The sequence below is a fragment of the Mus pahari genome, chromosome 20, assembly GCF_900095145.1.
Source record: "Mus pahari chromosome 20, PAHARI_EIJ_v1.1, whole genome shotgun sequence".
Lineage (NCBI taxonomy): Eukaryota > Metazoa > Chordata > Mammalia > Rodentia > Muridae > Mus > Mus pahari.
This window is the reverse complement of record NC_034609.1, coordinates 44,545,706-44,558,068: the sequence shown is the minus strand read 5'-3', so window position 1 is coordinate 44,558,068 and position 12,363 is coordinate 44,545,706.

Below are 12,363 nucleotides of genomic sequence, written 5' to 3'. Positions count from 1 at the left end.
TATCCATCCATCCACCCACCCATCTATCATCCATCATTCATTTGTCTATCACCAACCAATCATCCATCCATCCTTCTATCCACCTATCATGTATTCATCAATCATTTATCCACCCACCCATCCATCCATCCATCCATCCATCCATTCTTAAGTGTATCCATTTCCATCCCTTCCACTCTCCTGCTGTGCAGTTGGTGGACCCTAAGCATACAGCCCTGGACCTGCCAGAGTGATGAGGAAGCAGTTCTGAGAGGTGAGGTAGCCCCATAGGCAGGCGTATAGGCAGGTATGTGGGGGAGACGCCATAAGGCCGTCTGCTTCTGGAACAGCCCAGTGTGAGTGTGAGGAGGGGTGGGGCCTGGCCAAGAGAAGGATGAACTGCTGGGTGGGGAGTTGACTCAGGTAGGCTATGGATGTGTAGAGAAATTGGGACACCCTGAGCGGGTCTGCACATGGGGCGTCCCACACCATGAGCACATGCCCAGCTGTCTTTAGAAGTAGATGCTGTACCAAGGCTGCCACCCACTGCCTGTGTGTGCCACACGGCCTTGCTTGTTCTGTGGACAGGTCTCAGGCTCCCTCCTAGGGTCTCTCCAGCAGATCTACTTCCTGTTTCCTCCTTCCTCTGCACATCCAACAGCCCTTTGCCCTCATTCCAAACCTCCCACCCACACTTGGAATAGCTGGGCCTTGGCTGGCAGACCAGTAAATTGACTGTTGCATTTGATACCCACTGTTAGGCATGAAGACCCAGCAGCACTTGGAGCAGACACCTTGTGTGAGGGAAGCTGCCATTCTCCCCTTTGAGGATGGAGAAACTGAACCCTGGGAGCTAAAAGTACCCCGAAACCCACCCTCTAGTCTGGGACAGTTCTGCTCTGACAAGTCCACCTGAGCTCAGTGTTAGTTGTGTCCCATGTGGTGTTATAGACTTGGGTTAGGTCCCTGTTCATCAAATAAGACTGGAGACACAGGCTCCAGCAACCGTTGACTTTCTGCGTCAACAGTGTCTGGGCATGGGAATCTTCCACAGAATAATGTGGGGATAGGAACAGGTGAAACCTGAGGTGGGAACCTTCCAGATGATTCTTGAGGTCCCCATGGCTTGTGCCTGGCTCAGGGCCAGGGTCCAGAATGGGCTTTGGGCTTCCTGTGGGAAGTAAAAGCCTTGGTGGGCCACACTGGAGGACAGCGTCCCACATAGACCTGTGGGGATGGCTCCTCTGAGCCAGTCCTGAGCTGAATGCCAGGCAGAGACTCTGTAAGTTCTGCCCCTGAGACATACTGGCTCTGCATATCTGGGGACGAACGCTGGCACTGTATGTCGAAGACCCCAGCCATACTCACATCTTCCAGGGTTGTAACTTCCCCTGCCCTCAAAATCGCATGGATCTCAGAGTGACCTGGGGTCATCTGAAAAGTTCCCTGGGCCGTCGAGGCAAACAAAAACATACTGCAGTGCTTAAGCCACAGAAATTTGTTCTCTCACTGTCTGGGGCCAGAAGAGCGATGTCCAGATGTGTCAGGGTTGCACACCTGTCCCAAAGGGGAGTCCTTCCCTCCGTCCCCTTGATTTGTCTTGGGCTGTCCCCGAGGGAGGGTGTGTGCTGAGGACGACATTTCTGACACCCGGCTGTCTCTGGTACCTGCAGCAGCAGCTCACAGACCCGCACTTAAAATGAGAAATCCAGACCAGGTTCCGCTGACCACCCAGCTGTGCGTCACAGGGCCTCAAAACATCTCTGGGGTCAGAGAACCGGGTGCAGATCGATCACACCTTGGCAGAAACGCGAGGTTCCCTTCATCCCAGAGCACCCCAGGTAGCCATCAGCAGGAAAAACACACAGGACGTTTTTCTGAGCAGGGACACGCTAGGATGTGCTAGCATCTGTGGCCTGTCTTCTTTTGCCCAGATCAACATCCCAAGTCGGAATCCCTGACTGGCCCAGCAATGAGCCCTGCACTTAACACAAAAGTCTTAAACGAGATCCTTCAATTTCAGCAGGAGACATGGAGAATAAATGTGTGATACTGGAATGATCAACATGACCTGCTTCCCCCCACACCCAAGCTCAAATGTTTCTTCGAATTTTAATGACATGGGGTAGAAATTTCTGAAAAAAATTCTAGGTCCATTTCTTAACACCAAGCCAAGAGGTCACCATTGGTTTTTGTTTTGTTTTGTTTTGTTTTGTTTTGCTTTGTTTTGTCTTGGCTGAGGGTTTTCTTTAGAGATGACCCTAAGACACCCTGACACCATGACTCCAGCTGTGCTGATAGAAATTTTCTGTCATGTGTAGGATTCATACATTACAACCACGAGGATACTTCAGACATGAACATATTTAATCGTGTATTTTAAGGAAAAAGAAATCCTGAGGTAAGCGGCTTTCTAGAAGACCCACACTTAGCAAGCCCTCAGGCTCTGGATGCTCTCCCTCCCCTGGTGCCCCTGACACTGACATCTGTTTTATCTCTATGGCCGACATGTGTCAGGCTTCATGATGAATTGGACCACGTGTCTGCCCGTCAATCACCAGGCAGCCGTGTGGCCTCAGATGGATACTCCAGTTGGGCCATGTAAAGGTTCTGAGTTAATTTACCGTATCTACACCCCCCCCCCATTGATTGAGTGGGAAAACCATTTGTGAGGGGTCAGTTGCTTGGCAGGCGCCATGGTGGACATCTGAAAGAGTCCAGTTGATAGGGAAGACATCTTTAGGTAGTGCAATCCCAGACCTGTTGCTTCTGTGGTTATTGTGAGTTTTATTTTATCAGCAGCAGGATACTGGGTGTACATCTCTGGCCTGGGGTTACCTGAGACATGTCCCTTCTCTCTCTCACACGTTCATGGTTTTATACTAATAACACAGCATCCTGTGAATGCACTGTTGTCCGTGTGCCAATTTGCTCACTGAAGCCCTAACTTCCCAGGGTACCAGGGTAATGTTGCCTTTGAGTGATGAACAGGTCTTGGTAAATCACAAAGGCAGGACCCTTGGTGGGATTAGCATCCTTATAGCAAAGTGGGTGGGGAGTCTGTGTGTCTCTGGAAGCTCACAAGGAAAGCCCAAAGGTGCAGGAAGATGGTGGCTGTTCTCAGAGCTAGAAGCAATCTTCTCTGATTCTGACAGTGCTGGTAGACCCAAGGGCAGCCTTCGGGCTGTGGGAAAATAAATGGTTGTCATTTGAGCCATCCTGTCATTTACTTAAAAAAGAAAAAAAACCAAACTCAACTGACTGTGTGTGTGTGTGTGTGTATGTATGTATGTGTGTGTGTGTGTATAGGTGTTTCTTGATGCTACTGCTTGTGGTTCCAAGGTGTGTGTGTGTGTGTTCAAACATACATAGTTCATGCCCTACTTCAGGTGGCTGAGTTGTCTGCACACACACACACACACACACACACACACACACACACACACACACACAGAGCCTGGAGACATGAGCTTTTTTTTTTTTCACATAGTTCCTCACTTAAGGTTTTGTTTGTTTGTTTGTTTTCTGTTTTGTTTTTAATGGCCTTGGATAGAACTCAAAGGCCTCTTGAACACCACAGGTCGCTACTCCTAGTCTGCCCCAGTGACTTTGATGGGAATCAGGGGAAGGGCCCCGTCACACATTCAGCACTATCTGCGGTGGCTCTTGTTAGAGAAACTTCCTGGTCCCTACCTCACCGTTGAGTGACATCCTGGGCCAAGATACAGAAGCACATGGTCCCCAGCTCTGTGGGGTCAGGGTGGTGAGCAGCCACCTGAAGTCCTGGCAGGGTTAACCCAGTTCTCCTCCTGCTGGGCTGGAATTTGAGCAGATGTGTGGCTCAGGAACGGTTAACTGTCCAGTGGGATGGATGAGCTCCTAGCTTAGATCCCAGATGGAGCGGCTGAAGGATGGAGAGAGAGCATTCAGGCTTGGTTGGGGTCCAGCCTGAAGGTTCAATCTGAGGTCCAGACACAGCCCCGGGTTTCATAGCCGCTGTCAAGGCTGGTTTCCGGTCACCAACAGTGGGCTCACCCCCTGTCCCCCCAGATGCACATTTCTCCTGGCTAAAAGGAAAAGACAGGGGAATTAGTGAACCTCTCAAGTTCATTTGTCTAGTCAGAAAGAGTCCTGTCTTCTCCATGGCCATTCCAATGCCAACACCAACAGCCATCAGTCACCAAGGAGGGCAAGAAACGTGGATAGCAGCAGGTGTATGCCCGGGGAGAGGTGTGTTTGCAATACTAGCGTACAAGCCAATTGGGACTTTGCTGTCCCCAGGCTAAGAGCATCGTTAACCCTCAGTGTCTGCATTCACTGCAGTTCAATAGTTCTCTCTCTGGCTCTGAAGAATCCAGGACCGGACGGGTTGAAGTGACTGCCTTTCATGATCAGATTCAAAATTCCCAGAGAAAAATGGCTGTTTTTCTGCCTGGCCACAGTGCCTGCCTCCACAGACATTCTCAAACAGTTGTGAGACCCCTGTAAGTCTGAATGGGTTGGGAAGGAGTGGAATGGCTCTGAGCGCTCTTAAAGGATACAGGCAGGGGTCAAGGGTCAGGGGTCAATGGGACCCAGCTTCATCCTTACTCTGCCCTTAGGCCAGCTGAATAGCTCTGAGCCTCGGTTTCAGGGAACCTGCCAGGGAGGTGGGTATGGAGGAAGGGGAGGAGACAGGAGGAGCAGTTCAAAGGCATCCTCAGGCACACCATGAGTTCAAGGCCAGCCTGGGCCACACCAGACCCCGTGTCAAAAATAGGGGGGAGAAAAAAGGGCAGAACTCCAAACTTATGCCTATTTGTCAAAGACAGTTTCCTATTTGCAGATACCAAATCCACTCATCTTAGGCTTCTTTAAAAAAATTGTTAAATTTTTAAAATTATTGTTAGCCTCACTTTTTTAGCTTTTACCTTCCGGTTCGCTGGGTTGAAAAATGGCCCGTCAGGGTGACCTCATTGGAGCGAACTGCAGGTATGATGCTGCGAACATCTTGGGGTGAGAGTATTCTAGGCGTCCCAGGCACCCCAAGTCCAACGAGGAACTTCTGTAAGAGAACAGAGAGGTCAGAGGGGACTTGACCCGGGCAAGGCCAGGGAGAGGTGCAATGCAGGCAGAGTCTAGAGGCAAGGAAGAAGTGGAGCCCCCAGAAGCTGGAACAGACTGGAGCCATCTGCACCTCGAGGGAGAGGGACCAACAGCTGCCTCGGTTCCATGCTCAAGGACCGGGAGGCTAATGTCCGGCGGGGATCTGTCTGCGGCAGCAACAGATACAGTTTCCTGGGCTGGTCCAGCCTGAGCTTCCGTCATGTCTCTGTTTCCCGGGCTACCTCCAGGGCTGCGGTCTGACCTTGGCCCCTTACCCTTTGCCCTCTATCCCGTGACAGCTCCACTACGGTTTTCTTCCCTATGAGCTAGACGCCTGGTCGGCTTCCCGTGTGAGGTTGTGAGCTGACGGAGCCTGTTCCAGACGGCAGCAGCTGCTGTCGATCTGAGGGAGTCCCTCACCCGGTCCAGGCCCTGCACTTCAAGAAAGAATCCTTCACATTCAGGAATGTGGCGGCGGATGGACCTTGACAAGTGCCTGAACCTGGCAGAAGCATCCTGCCTGCTGGCCAAAGGTCTGAGCCAAGCCAGTTCCAGGATACCGTTCGGCTGAGTCTGGGCTTCTCTCTCTGACGCTTAGGGCGACGGAGTGTTGACCGTAAGAAGACCAAGACAGAGCCAGGTTGGGTCCGGAACAAAGGGAAGCCAGTTTCTGGAGACCCTGACCTCTGGAAAAGCCATACCTGAACCCCACCAGGGCCATCAAGCTTCATTTGATGAGAAAACAATTCAGGGAAGGTGTCCTAAACAGAGCCCAGCTCCAGGCTGGCGGTCTAGGTGGGGAGTCTTGGTCTCTTTACTCTGTTCAGCCACAGGTTGCTGTGGTTTGCATCTGGACCTTACCCCCTCACCCCCCCGGGTACCTCACCTGCCCTCTACCCCAGATTAGAATCGTGCAATGTCTTCTCTCTGTAGGCTTCCCGGGGGCCTAGGGAGGAAAGTACAGATCTCAGTTTCCAATCAGATAAGTTGGGGCAGTCACAGATGCCTCTACTACTTGGGGCACTTTGGGGGTTCAGTTTCACAGACTGACACACTCCTTAACAGCTCTGTCTCCACAGCGAGGGTCGAGGGAGGGCAGGCAGAGACCCGCAGGAGATTTATCGTATTGCTGGGGCCCCTGACAGGTCTTGGGAGTAAGATGTCATGGTCCATGGGAGTGGGGGTGGGGCTGGGGACAGGGGCTCACCTTGGACATAAATCAGAGGAGGATCACAGCTGAAGGAGCTCCGGGCTCTGCCCCCAGGGCCACCGCCACTCCGCATGGTTATCACTGCCTTCGCTGCCAGCGTGTTCTCACTGAGCCAGTGCACACTGTCCATCAACCATCACGTCTGCTGGAAAGTTTCTATTCCCACGTCTGGGCTTTCGATGAGGGAGTGAAGGTTATGTCGTGAATCGATGACAGAGCTGGGGGGTCCAGAGTGGGTGGGGCTCTCTGTGGGTGGGGCTCTTCTCGACACCATCCAGAGAAGATGCTGATCTTTCTGTGGCCTGACACGGCTGTAAGTCCTTCCTCCCCTCCTCCCCAGCCCCGGCTGCTATCCTCCACAGAGCAAGAGAACCTGGCCATGTAAATCCTGAGGGGGTCCTTCTAGAAGACAGGGGAGGTGTGTTGTCTATGCACCACTCAGAGTGTGAGACTGAAACCAAGCGGGTGCTTACAGGATCCAAACTCGATACCCCTGTCCCTAGGTCATCCCCATGGTCCAATAGCAGAGTCTACCCTGACTTAGGTTCCAGGCAGTGTGGCCAAGGCCTTGACAGGATCCAGGAGAGAAGATATGTCACTTTTGGGTTTCCTTGGCATCTCCTGCCTCAGTTTCCCCATATCTGTTGGGTGTGGCTTACACAGCAGCACCAACGGCCTCCTGTGGCTCACTTCTGATCACCTGTTCATTAACTGTGAGTCGAGCTGTGACCTGCTAGGAGCCGTGAATCCCCCAACCCCAGCCACCTATGCCTGTGGCTTTATTCAGAACAGGAACTCTACAGATGTTCTCAAGAGGAGATGACAACAGTGTCATACGATGACTGATCTGAGCTGTCCTCTAATGTGGGGGCGGGGGCTTTGGGGGGAGGAGGGGGAAACCTGGTGAGGAGGTGGTCACTGGAGGAGTCACGTGTTCCTGCTCTCATGATAGATTATCCCCTCTAAAACATGAGAACAGTAACCTGTGCCCCCTTAAGTTGCTCTGACAAGTGTTGAGTCACTATGATGAAAACCACCTTATATAGCAGTGCGGCTGTGTCTGTTTTAAAAGGGAACTTCAGAGAACCAATACCGCAGCTACGAATGTGGGGATACCTGGACAGGCTGCCTCCCAGTAACTAGACAGAGCCACACCCCCACACCCCAGCATCCTCAGAGACCTCAGATGCCCACACCTGGGCTTCAGGCTTCTGGTTAGAGAGCCACAAGAGTCATTTCGTCTTCCTCCTCCCAGGTTCGGTGGCTTGGGTGCTGTAGCCCTGAGAACTGTGTATTTTAGTTGTGGCTGTAGGAGCGAAATGTCCCCACTCTTGTCTGGGCCCTTTCTTGGAAGCATGGGGTTTGCGAGGCCATGGAGGACAAGGGACTCTTGGGAGGTGAGGAGGCTTTGGGTTTGCTGTTTGGGGGTGACAGAGAGCAGGGGTCTGCACGGGAGAGGCCGTGGATGGCGGGTGGGAGAGAGCAGACTGTGAGGTTCGAGCAGTGCCTGTCAGGGGAGCAGAGGCGACCAGGAGGTTCCTGCAAAACACAGCGATAAGACAGATCCAGCAGATCTGGCCTATGGAGCTGGCAGGCCATCAGAGCTGGCCCTTGGGCAGCAGGTGTTCCGCAGACCCACCAGGTGCACAGATGGTCGCTTGGCAAAGCGGTTACCCTATGATTCCCATCTCCCATCTCCTGTGCCTGCCTTGTGGGCCTGCAGAGGACTCACGAACATCCTCCGAAAATGTCTGAAGGCACAGACATCGATGGAGGGGGGATGCAGGTTGGAGCAGGGATGAGCACCCTGGATAGACTGAGCGGAGGGTGGAGGTGCTGTTGGCCCAAGGCATTCCTCTTGGTGCTGAGGGCTCTGTGACCCCAGTCATGCTGTCACCAGGCCCTTGGCATGTGAAACCCAGGAGTCAGACTGCAGGCCAGCAACTGGCAGAGTAACATCAGCCCGGGGTCACCTTGGGCATCTCAAGTCTGCTATGAGGCAAAGTAGGCTCCCTTGGGATTCTATTCCTCTCAGGCTCCAGATGGCAAGGTGTCTTGGAGCCCAAAGTCCCTCCGATCTTCCTACACAGGGAGAGATCCCTGGTCCCCACCTGCAGAAGAAAGCCTGAGACTGTCCAAGGCAGAGCAGGGTGGGAAAACCTGTCAGCCAGAGACCCCGTGCAGTCTGGCTACATCTTCTACCTCAGGACAAGGATTCTTCACTAGGCGTGAATCTGCTTCAGAGGGCCGTGGGTAGCGATTCCCTGTAGGATGTGGGGAAATGGTCAGAGGATCTCCACACTTCCAGAGTCCCCTACTGGCGTGTCATCAGAGAAGGGCGTGTCATCAGAGAAGGGCATGCCATCAGAGAAGGGCGTGACATCAGAGAAGGGCGTGCCATCAGAGAAGGGCGTGCCATCAGAGAAGGGCGTGCCATTAGAGAATGGCTCTTTGCCACGCACGAGATGTAGTGAAGCAGGAATATACAACCTGTTGGCTTTTCTGAGTCACAGTGGACAAAGCGCTGTCTTGGCCTGTGCGTTAAATTTAAGGGGTGTCCAGTCTGTGGCTCATGGGTCTTATTACAATGGCATGCACGGATGCGCATAACATTGTATTATGATGACGCCATCGACGAAGTTCATGCTCGACAAACAGGCTAACGAGCTGTAAAACTACCACAAGCAATCGCCTTGGGTTTTGAGTTTATGATTTTGGGTTGGACTGCATTCATGGCTATCCAGGACTGCCTGCGGCCCCTGGGCCACGCCTCGAACACCCACTCTTGGGGGAGAAACCCTCAGTATGATATCTCAGATTATCTGGCTGGGCTCAGTGACAGGTGTCTTTATAAGAAATGAGAGAAAGAGAAGGCTCTGGGATGACAAGACAGAGGTGAGAGTAATGGCCCTAAGCCAAGGCTGCCTGGAGTCTCCAGGAGCTGGGGGAGGCCAGGGAAGATCATCCCCCCCCACCCCCCATCTAAAGCCTGTGGAGGGAATGCCGTCCTGCAGATCCTCTGATTTTGGCAACTCTCCACAGCTTTCTGTGACGAGCGATTGCTGAAGGAAGTTTGCGTGGGGTTAGTTCCCAGGCTCTCCTGGGTGTCTCTCACACTTGTGCTGTAATTTACAAGTCCCACAGCTAGGTAGGATGCAGGACTCCATCAGTCTGGTGTCTGCAAAGATGGAGGGAGTTGCTGAGAACTTAGGCAGCCTCACATTCCTGCAGGGAGGGCAGCGGGGGCGGAGAAGGGACCAGGGAGAGCAGTTCTCCTTGTAATCAAATCCAGAAGCTTGCCTGGTGAACCTCGGTCCAAGAGCCCTCAGGGTGCAAGCGTGGGCAGCCACACGGTGGGTTTGATCCATCCAAGCAGGCAGATTCCTGGGGTTTGACCGCCCGGTGATTCTGGGAGAGGAACGTGGGGGAAACTTCCAAGACCGTCACTCAGGCAGCTTGGCTCTGTCTTTAGGACAGGTCCAGCAGCTGGCCCCTGTCACCTCATGCTTCTCTCTAATTACCTTGGTGCGGGGTTAGCGCTTGGGGGCTTTAATGGGAGCAAAGTCGTCTTGAAGCCTTCCCACGAAAGGCTGGGGAGTCTGGGAGCTGCTCTGGGCCACTGGAGAGGACTGGGAAGGAGAGCACAGCCATGGATTCACAGCTAAGCAAGTCAAACCCCACTGTGTCCTCTGAAATGTAGAGAAAGGATCCCACTAGAGCCACTGTGTTAGGCTCCAGGTGGATGGGACTGAGCAGGGCCACCAGTGTCACCTGGGCTGAGTCCAGAGCCCACTCTGATGACATTGGTGGTCTGGCGTGTCTTTTGCCCTCTGGGAGCCTCCCTTTTCTGTCTTGGCACTCATAGCAGACCAATCACAATGGGAGATGGCTTAGCAGATAAAGCACTTGATTGCACACCTGAGGACCCCGCGCTTCAGATCCACAGAACCTACATAAAAAGCTACATAATCACATAATCATAGTGGAACATGCCTGCGGCCCTGCTAATAGTGAGATGAGAGGCAGAGAGACCGACCCCTGGAAGCTCACGGGTTAGCCTGGCCTACTCAGGAAAGTTCCAGGCCAGTGGGCAGCCCTGCCTCAAGCAGAAGGTAGAAGGTACCCGAGGATAGACCCCTGAGATTTCCCTCTGACATCTTCATGTGTGCTGCGGAGGTCTGTGCCTGTACATAGGAATGCACATGCGCATGTATGTATATGCATGCACATGTATGCACATGTGTATGCACACACATGTATACACTCACGTGTACACAGACATATACACGTCCCAGAGTCTATGCTTGTGAAGAGAGCTATGGCAAGCTAAATGAAGCCTGCTAGCCACACCCCCTCTGGGGACTGTTGAGTGTCACCTGCCTTCAGTCAGTAGAAGGGAGATGGTAGGAAGGTCCCTGGGCTGTTGTGGAGGAGGCTGGGCAGCTGTGCTTGCCCCTCAAGAGCTCGAGGAAAGAGTTCTTAAGATGCTGAGTGCAGAGAGGCAACCACAAACTCCCCTGGACCTGAGGAGGGGATGCAATGTGCTAACAGACCGAGTGATTGGTCATGCTGAGACCCCTACCCTCAGGCCTTGTGCAGTCCATTCAAACTGCACCCCAAGTTTGAAGCATTCACCGTGTGAGAGCGGGGGCTGCCCAGTAACTGGTACATCCTGGGGTACATCGCAGGTGGATGGGCTTATTTCTCTATCCTTCAGGTGTGGCTCACAGATATTAGATATCAGATATTTACATTAGGATTCATAACAGTAGCAAAATCACAGCTATGAAGTAGCAACAAAAATAATTGTATGGTTGGGGATCACCGCAGCATGAGGAACTATATTAAGGGTCTCAGCATTGGGAAGGTTGAGGACCGCTGCTCTGGGGGCCGTGCAGGAGTCCTGTGTGACACACTACTTTCCTATATGAAGAAATTACCTTTAACTTAAGCATTGTTTTAGACTTATTTATTTTATGTTTGTGTTTTATGTACATGCATATACATGCACTGTGTGTGTGGCTGGTGCCTACAGAGGTCAGGGGAGGGCACTGGATCTCCTGGAAATGTAATGATAGCAGGCTGTAGGTGTTGGGGACTGAACCCGGGTCCTCTGGAAGAGTGGACAATGCTCTTAACTGCGAAACTATCGCTCCAGTATTCCTTTTTCATTTTTAATTTTGTATGCGTGTGCGTATGTGTGTGGTATATGTACATGTTCATACGGGCATGTCCTTTATTATAAACAGGTGCCACCACACCTAGATTTTCTTAACATGAATCCTGGGGATGGAACTCAGGTCCTTGTGCTTCTGAAACGAACGACTGTACCAAGTGAGCCATCTCCCCAAGCCCAGCATGCAACATTGGCTGTCCATCCTTCAGTTAGACCAAGCACTCTGCTCCCAGCACCTCGGAGCGGCCAGCTGGCTCTTCCTTTCTCTATATAGGGAGGAGGGCAAGTCCTAGAGGGAGGAGGGGCATCCCAGATCCTCATTCCCAGATTTCATATTCTTTACCACACTTCTGCTCTCAGCGGAGCGCGGTGGTAAATCTTCCGCTGTAGCTTAGCCTCCTTTCAGCCTCGACAGGGGTGTGGCCTGACTGCTGCTTGCTCTCAAAAAGCTCCCAAGGCAGGGAAGGATGGATTTGGGGGTCCCTAATCTGCGTCTCGGGGTGTCATGTTGACCCCCCGAGGGACAGAGAAGCCAAGAGCTAGAGTCAAGGCCTTGAGTTGAGAGTTAGGCTCTGCTGGCTCCTGTGGTCCCATGATGGGCGCCCGGACCAAGCTGGAGAGCCCCACTCTGTCTTCCCCATCACGGTCACATGGAGGGGGGCCTGGTGTAGGTGGAGTTCAGAACTGGGCTGATCCATGCAAGGTGGGTTGGGCTTTGCTCTTAGCCCAGGACTGTCACCTGAAGGACCAGGAATCACCATATGAGGGAATTGGGAATTTTACCAGAGGGAAAATGGAGGCAGGCGATGCTGTTCTCTGGCATCTCTTGTTTCTTTCTTTCTTTCTTTCTTTCTTTCTTTCTTTCTTTCTTTCTTTCTTTCTTTCTTTCTTCCTTCCTTCCTTCCTTCCTTCC